The sequence below is a fragment of the Priapulus caudatus genome, unplaced genomic scaffold, assembly GCF_000485595.1.
Source record: "Priapulus caudatus unplaced genomic scaffold, Priapulus_caudatus-5.0.1 Scaffold1013, whole genome shotgun sequence".
Taxonomy (NCBI): Eukaryota; Metazoa; Priapulida; class Priapulimorpha; order Priapulimorphida; family Priapulidae; genus Priapulus; species Priapulus caudatus.
The window spans coordinates 76719-83722 of NW_014578074.1; the positions used below are offsets into that span (position 1 = coordinate 76719).

The 7004-nt window shown below is 50.3% G+C and overlaps 1 protein-coding gene across 1 annotated transcript in view; it reads left to right on the plus strand.

The window, feature by feature from the left end:
• Positions 1-7004, plus strand: part of LOC106814960 (6-phosphofructo-2-kinase/fructose-2,6-bisphosphatase-like) — a 47148-nt gene that overhangs the window by 39416 nt on the left and 728 nt on the right. The gene's annotated exons all lie outside the window — the stretch shown is intronic.

The window sequence follows — 7004 nt, forward strand, 5'->3', positions numbered from 1 at the left end:
CTGCCATACTTAAAGTTCCCGCTGCACAGATTTTATTAGCATGTCTGACGTACACTTGTTTATACATGTCTGCCTCTCTGCAGACGAACTGCCATACTTAAAGTTCCCGCTGCACAGATTTTATTAGCATGTCTGACGTACACTTGTTTATACATGTCTGCCTCTCTGCAGACGAACTGCCATACTTAAAGTTCCCGCTGCACAGATTTTATTAGCATGTCTGACGTACACTTGTTTATACATGTCTGCCTCTCTGCAGACGAACTGCCATACTTAAAGTTCCCGCTGCACAGATTTTATTAGCATGTCTGACGTACACTTGTTTATACATGTCTGCCTCTCTGCAGACGAGCTGCCATACTTAAAGTTCCCGCTGCACGAATTGGGTTTGCGTGTCTGACGTACACTTGTTTATACATGTCTGCCTCTCTGCAGACGAACTGCCATACTTAAACTTCCCGCTGCACACGGTAATGAAGCTGACGCCGCAGGCGTACGGATGCAAGGTTGAGGAGATACGGTTGAACATACCAGCCGTAAACACACACCGGCCGAAGCCATCGGTAAGTCTCTCCTCCTCCTCCTCCTCCTCCTCCTCCTCCTCCTTCTCTTCTCCTCCTCCTCCTCCTCCTCCTCTTCTCCTCCTCCTTCCCTTACATTGCGTGCGACGGCCGATTGCGCCATCTCGTGCATCCGATTCGGGTAAAATCTTTTCGATGCCGAGCGTACGCGTTGTGTCGTTAGACCGGAATAGTATATCTTCGGACTCGTCTTCTCACCGGCCCGAGCCTGGCACTGCATTCGCAAGCAAGCATCGCACTTATCGCTGAGCTGGTGTCGCCGCCGTCATCGCCGTCGTTGTCGTCATCGTCGCCGCTGTTGCTGTTGTTGTTGTTGTTGTTGTTGTTGTTGTTGTTGTTGTTGTTGTTGTTGTTGTTGTTGTTGAATATTTTGAACTATGGCACCTTGCACGTTTCATTGTATGCGTCGGATCGAAAAGGGGCGACAGAGGAAAGTGAATAACCGAGCAACAGTTGAACCTATGGCTCAAATTTTTCCCACTTTTTTACCTCGAGCAGATGTAGTTGCTCTGCTAGAGACGGCCATCTTTGATCCAGTGCGAAATTAGTTGCTTAGCTTCAACTGTCGGCGAAATGGTGTCATCACGCAATTCTCTGTAGCTCGCTTCTGATTGGAGGTTTTATGGCTGGTTACAAACGTCACGCGCTTGGTGTAAAAATGATTTTTCTGCTAGCTCCTTGCGTCTGGCAAGTATGCGCACTTGATTGCGCATACTGGAATCTTCTGCCGTGCTTACAGCTAGGTGTGCTATGAGTGCTGCGCCCTGGTGGCGTACGGTGGAACTGCACTTGCGGCGGGACCACGTGCAGTTTTCCTACTTGCTTTGCACGGTGCAATATTTAGTTGATGTGTCTAAGAGTGTGGTTGGGATGTCCGCACATACGTGCGCTACCCCATATCAGTTAGCTTCACCCACCACTCCCCGTATCCACTGACGGGTAGTTTTTGAAATGAAATTACAAATCACAGCACGGTATTCTATGTCGAAATCTCACGCTGAGCTGCAGAATCTCTTGCTATTGACGATTTCTTGAGTGCGGTAACCGAACCAAATTATAAAATGTGTGTGAACGAGAAGGCTTGACAACTTTATGGTTGTGCATCTGTGTGGAGGTCACCCACCACTACTCTACCATAATACTGTATACGTTGTATATTTCGTGGTGGTTTAATTTTCGCGAATTTCGCGAACGCGTCCCCGACCTAGAAAATAACAACACGCGAATAATTCATACCGAATAATACCGAATATTTCATAATTCACCGACCGCGACATTAACCACTCGCGAAATTGTCCGTCAAGTCTGAATTCGCGAAAATATCTGTGCGCGAAAAATATGGCGTATACAGTAATAGTAAATGAGCGAAAGCGAAAGTTGACAGCTATGAGTGTACATGTAGGGAGCAGTAAACAGCTATGCATACATGTGTGATCAGGAGTGAGTAATAACAAATAAAATTTTTGGAATTGGCGGAATATATAGTATCTATAGACGTAAACATAAAAATACTTGAAATTGCACATGCATTTGAGGGTAAAAATACTTTTTTAGTGCTCGTATGTGTACATAATGAACCACCACTATATATTTAACGAACATTTTAGGCTGGTGACGTATACTAAAAGTTATGCGATAGGGAAACATTTACGACTGCTTCATTTTCGCGCACAGTCATCAACGTTCTTTTACAATTAGACTTTGCTGCTTTACGGGCGCACCCCCTCCCCTTTTTTTCTCGCTATCTCTCTATTTGTCTCTCTCTCTCGCTCCCTTATCTCTCTCTCTCTCTCTTTCTCTCTCTCTCTCGCTCTCTCTCTCTCTCCCTCCCTCTCGTCGCTGTCTCTTTTTCTCGCCATCTCTCTTTCTCTCGTCTCTCCTCTTCTCTCTTCTCCTCCCTCTCTCTCTCTCTCTCTCTTCGTCTCTCCTCTCTCGTCTCTCTCTCCCTCTCTCGTCTTCTCTCTTCATCTTTCTGCCGTCGTCTCTCTTCTCGTGCTCGTCTCTCTCCTTTTCTTTCTTTCTATGTTCTCTCTCTCTCCCTCTCTCTCTCTCTCTCTCTTCTCTCTCTCGTCTCCTCCTCTCTCTCTCTCTCCTCTTATCTCTATCTCTCTCTCTTCTTTTCTCTCCTCTCTCTCTCTTCTCTCACCGTCTCTCTCTCTCTCTCTCCGATCTCTCTCTCATCTGCTTTCTCTCTCTCTCTCGTCTCTCTCTCTCTCTCTATCCTCTCACTTTCTCTTTTTCTTCTCTCTCGCTCTCTCTCCTCTCTCTCTTCTTCCTCCCTCTTTCATCTCTCTCCTCTCTGTCTCCTCTTCTCTCCTCTCTCCTCTTCTCCTCCCTTTTTCTTTTTTCCTGCTCCCTCTCTCTCCTCCGCGGTGAGTAATCGGAAGAGTGTGAGTGTGGCACCGCTTGCAGGCAGCACTTTCATGGTTTCGGGCGTACCGTCACAGATGTCGGCACTAGATGTCACCGATCGCAAAGTCTGGAGTTTGTTCCCGCAATTTCTCTCGCCTCCGCGTGCGGGTCACTCTTCGGTCAGCGACGCTCGTCCGACGAAACTTGGACCGTTGCGGTGAAATCGCAAACGAAAATGTGAGCTGAAACGGATTTTCGGACTAAGGACGAGGAATTCACGGTATGGCAAGCTTATGCATAGATCGGTCTCAGCGGTACACCGCCTCTTTCTCTAACAAATAAATCCTGGTAACGATGATAGGTGGGGGGGGATAGGCCTAATCGACCAATGACGGGAATTTCTGCAAGATTATTACATATTTTTTAAATTTTTAATTAAAGTAGTTACATTTTTTTAGAAATTACATTTATTTGCCATTTCGTGATGGCATGGCAGGAAGGAGTGTAGGCGCACGCCGGAACTATCGCTGGGTTGGCTGTCATACGCGACGCATTTTTTAATTACTACACTAGCCTTATACGTTAGCATGCATTTCTCCTCGCCCTTTTGCTTAAAACGAAAAAGTCGAATGCAATTCGTTCTTTGCTCCAGCAAAAGCTATAAATCATTTGAGTATCGCCTCTTGCTTCCTGCCTTGCCTCTGTCTTTCGCGTTTCGAATTGGCGCAACTCGTTGTCGACATCGGAGCTTCGTTGCAGCTCCTGTTTTTTCTTAGGTGTTCGATGTTGGCAGAGGCGAGGCCGGAGCCAGCCCGTCGCGGACGTCACTGCACGCTGCACTCTGTTAAGTCTCGGGTTCATATCCGCGCGTACACCCACGATGTGCTGCGCCGGTTGTCACGGTACGAGTGGGTTGTCGCGCGAGCGCAGGATGCGTGGCCCGGGGCGCGCATGCAGGGCGGAAGAAGCAAACAGCGGAAGATTGTGGCGGAGAGCAAGTGAACTAGCGGTAACCTTGCGGGCAGTATGCTGACTGCTTTGTGGCCGGAGGAAGCCCGGTGTAGAGTGAAGGGAAGCTTGGGTGTGTGGCTGGAACGTCTAGAAGAAGTGCAGAAGGAAGCTTGGAGTGTGTGTCGCTGAAGTCTAGAGAAGTGCAGAGGGGAAAGCTTTGGGTGTGTTAGCGAATGTAGAGAAAGAGCAGAGGGAAGCTTGGGTGTGTGGCTGCAAGTGAAGAGAAGAGCAGCAGCTAGGAAGGCTTGGGTGTGGGCTGAAGGTGAAGAAGAAGAGCAGAGGGGAAGCTGGTGTGGGCTGAAGTGTAGAGAAGAGGCAGAGAGGAGCTTGGGTGGCTGCTAAGTGTAGAGAATGAGCAGAGGGGAAGCTTGGTGTGTGCGGCTGAAGTGTAGAGCAAGAGCAGAGGGGAAGCTTGGGTGTGGGGCTGAAGTGCTTAGAGAAGTGGGGCGTGGAGGAGAAGAGCAGAGGGGAAGGCTTGGGTGTGTGTGCTGAAGTGAAGAGAAGAGCAGAGAGGAAGCTTGGCGTGGTGGCTGAAGTGAAAGAGAAGAGCCAGAGGGGAAGCTTGGGTGTGTGGCTGAATGCAGAGAAGAGCAGAGGAAGCTTGGGTGTTGGCTGAAGTGTAGAGAAGAGCACGAGAGAAGCTCTGGGTGTTGTGGCTGAAGTGAAGAGAGAGACAGAAGAGGAAGCTTGGCGTGTGTGGCTGAAGTGAAGAGAGAGCCAGAGAGGAACTTGGTTGTGTGGCTGAGTGAAGAGAAGAGGCCCCGAGATGAAGCTTGGTGTGTGGCTGAAGTGAAGAGTAAGAGCAGAGGGGAAGCTGGCGTGTGTGGCGAACAGTGCGGCAGAGAAGAGCAGCAGAGGAAGCTTGGGTGTGTGGCTGACATGAAGATGAAAAAAGAGAAGAGGCAGGGAGAGCTTGTTGTGTGGCTGAAAGTGCAGAGAAGAGCAGAGAGGAAGCTTGGGTGTTGTGGCTGAAGTAGTAGAGAAGAGCAGAGGGGAGCTTGGGTGTGTGGCGAAGTCTACAGAGAAGTCTGGGCGTGGAGGAAGAGCAGAGGGTGAGCTTGGGTGTGTGGCTGAAAGTGTAGAGAAGACAGAGAGGAAGCTTGGGTGTGTTGGCTGAGTGTAGAGAAGAGCAGAGAGGAAGCTTGGTGTGTGGCTGAAGTGGTAGAGAAGCGAGAGGGGAAGCTGGTGTGTGGCTGAAGTCTAGCAGAAGCTGGGCTGTGAGCGGAAAGAGCCAAGAGGGGAAGGCTTGGAGTGTGTGGCTGAAGTGTAGAGAAGAGCAGAGGCGGAAGCTTGGGTGTGTGGAGCTGAAGTGCTAGAAAGAGCGAGAGAGGAAGGCTGGTGTGTGGCTGAAGTGTAGAGAAGCCTGGGCGTGGAGAAAGAGCAGAGGGGAAGCTTGGGTGCTTGTGGCTGAGTCTAGAGAAGTGCAGAGGGGGAAGGCTTGGGTTGTGTGGCTGACAGTGTAAGAACTGGCTAGGGCGTGGAGGAAAGAGCAGAGGGGAACTTGGTGTGTGGCTGAGCTTAGAGAAGTGGCAGAGGGGAAGCTTGGTGTGTGTGAAGGATAAGCAGCTGAGGCAGAGTGTAGAGGAGAGGCAGAGGAGGAAGCCTTGGGTGTGTGGCTGAAGTATCAGAGAAGACGTTCAGAGAGGACGCTTGGGTGGTGGCTGAAGTCTAGAGAAGGCAGGAGGGGAAGCTTGCGGCTTGTGTGGCTGAAAGTGTAGAGAAAGAGGGCAGGAGGCGAACTTGGGTGTGTGCGAAGTCTAGAGAAAGAGCAGAGAGGGTAAGCTTGGGTTGTGCTGAAGTCTAGAGAAGAGGCAGAGGGGAGCCTTGGTGTGCTTGGCTGAAGCTCTAAGAGAAGAGCAGAGGGACGAAGCTTGGGTGTGTGGCTGAAGTTAGAGAGAGAGCAGAGGGGGAAGCTTTGGGCTGTGTGGCTTGAAGTGTATGAGAAGAGCAGAGGAAGCTTGGGTGTGCTGGCTGAAGTGTAAGAGAAGAGCGAAGAGGAAGCTTGGGTGTGTGGCTTGAAGTGAAGAGAAGAGCAGGAGAGGAACGCTTGGGATGTGGCCTGAAGTGAAGAGAAGAGCAGAGGGGAAGCTATTGGCGTGTGTGGCTGAAGCTGAAGAGAAGAGCAGAGGGGAAAGCTTGGGCGGGTGAGAGAGTGCAAGAGAGAGAGAAGAGGAAGCTTGGGTGTGTGGCTTGAAGGTGCTAGAGAATAAGGAGCAGACGGGAAGCTTGGGGTGTGTGGGCGAAGTGAAGAGAAAGAGAGGGGAAAAGCTTGGGTGTTGATGGCTAGATAAGTGAAGAGAAGAGGAGAGGAAAGGAAGCATTGGGTGTGTGCTGAAGTGAAAAGAGGAAGAGCAGAGAGGAAGCTTGGGTGTGTGGCTGAAGTGAGGGAAAAGGGCTGTCGTAGTGAGGTAGAAAGAGCATGAGGGGAAGCTTTGGTTGTGTGCGTAAGTGTAGAGAAGAGGCAGAGAGGCGAAGCATTGCGGTGTTTGGGCTGAATCTAGGAGAAGAGCAAGGGGAAACTTGAGGTGTGTGGCGAAGTCCAGAGAAGAGCAAGGGAAGGCTTTGGGTGTGTGGCTGAAGTGGGCAGAGAAGAGCAGAGAGGGAAAGTGCGTGGTGTGGCTGAGTCTAGAGAAAGAGCCAGACGAGGAAGCTTGGCGTGTGTGGCTGAAGTGGTAGAGAAGAGCAGAGAGGAACTTGGTGTGTGGGCTACAAGTCTAGAGAAGAGCAGAGAGGAAGCTTGGTGTGTGGCTGAGTGTAAGAAAGCACGAGGGGAAGCTTGGTGTTGTGGGCTGAGTGTAGAAGAAGAGCAGAGGGGAAGCTGGAGTGGGTGGCTGGAGTCAGAGAAGAGCAGAGGGGAGCTTGGGTTGTTGTGCCTGAAGTTAGAGAAGATGGGCGCGTGTAGCGAAAAGAGACAGAAAGATACGAAATTCTGTGAGCACGCTTAATACACAGCTGTTTGTGGTCATACGTTAGCCAAAACAAGAAAGGTCAAACCTAGCCGGTGTTGATGTATCCTATCGTGTTATGGCAGGCGTAGAGACAAGCCGCGGAGCCAACTCG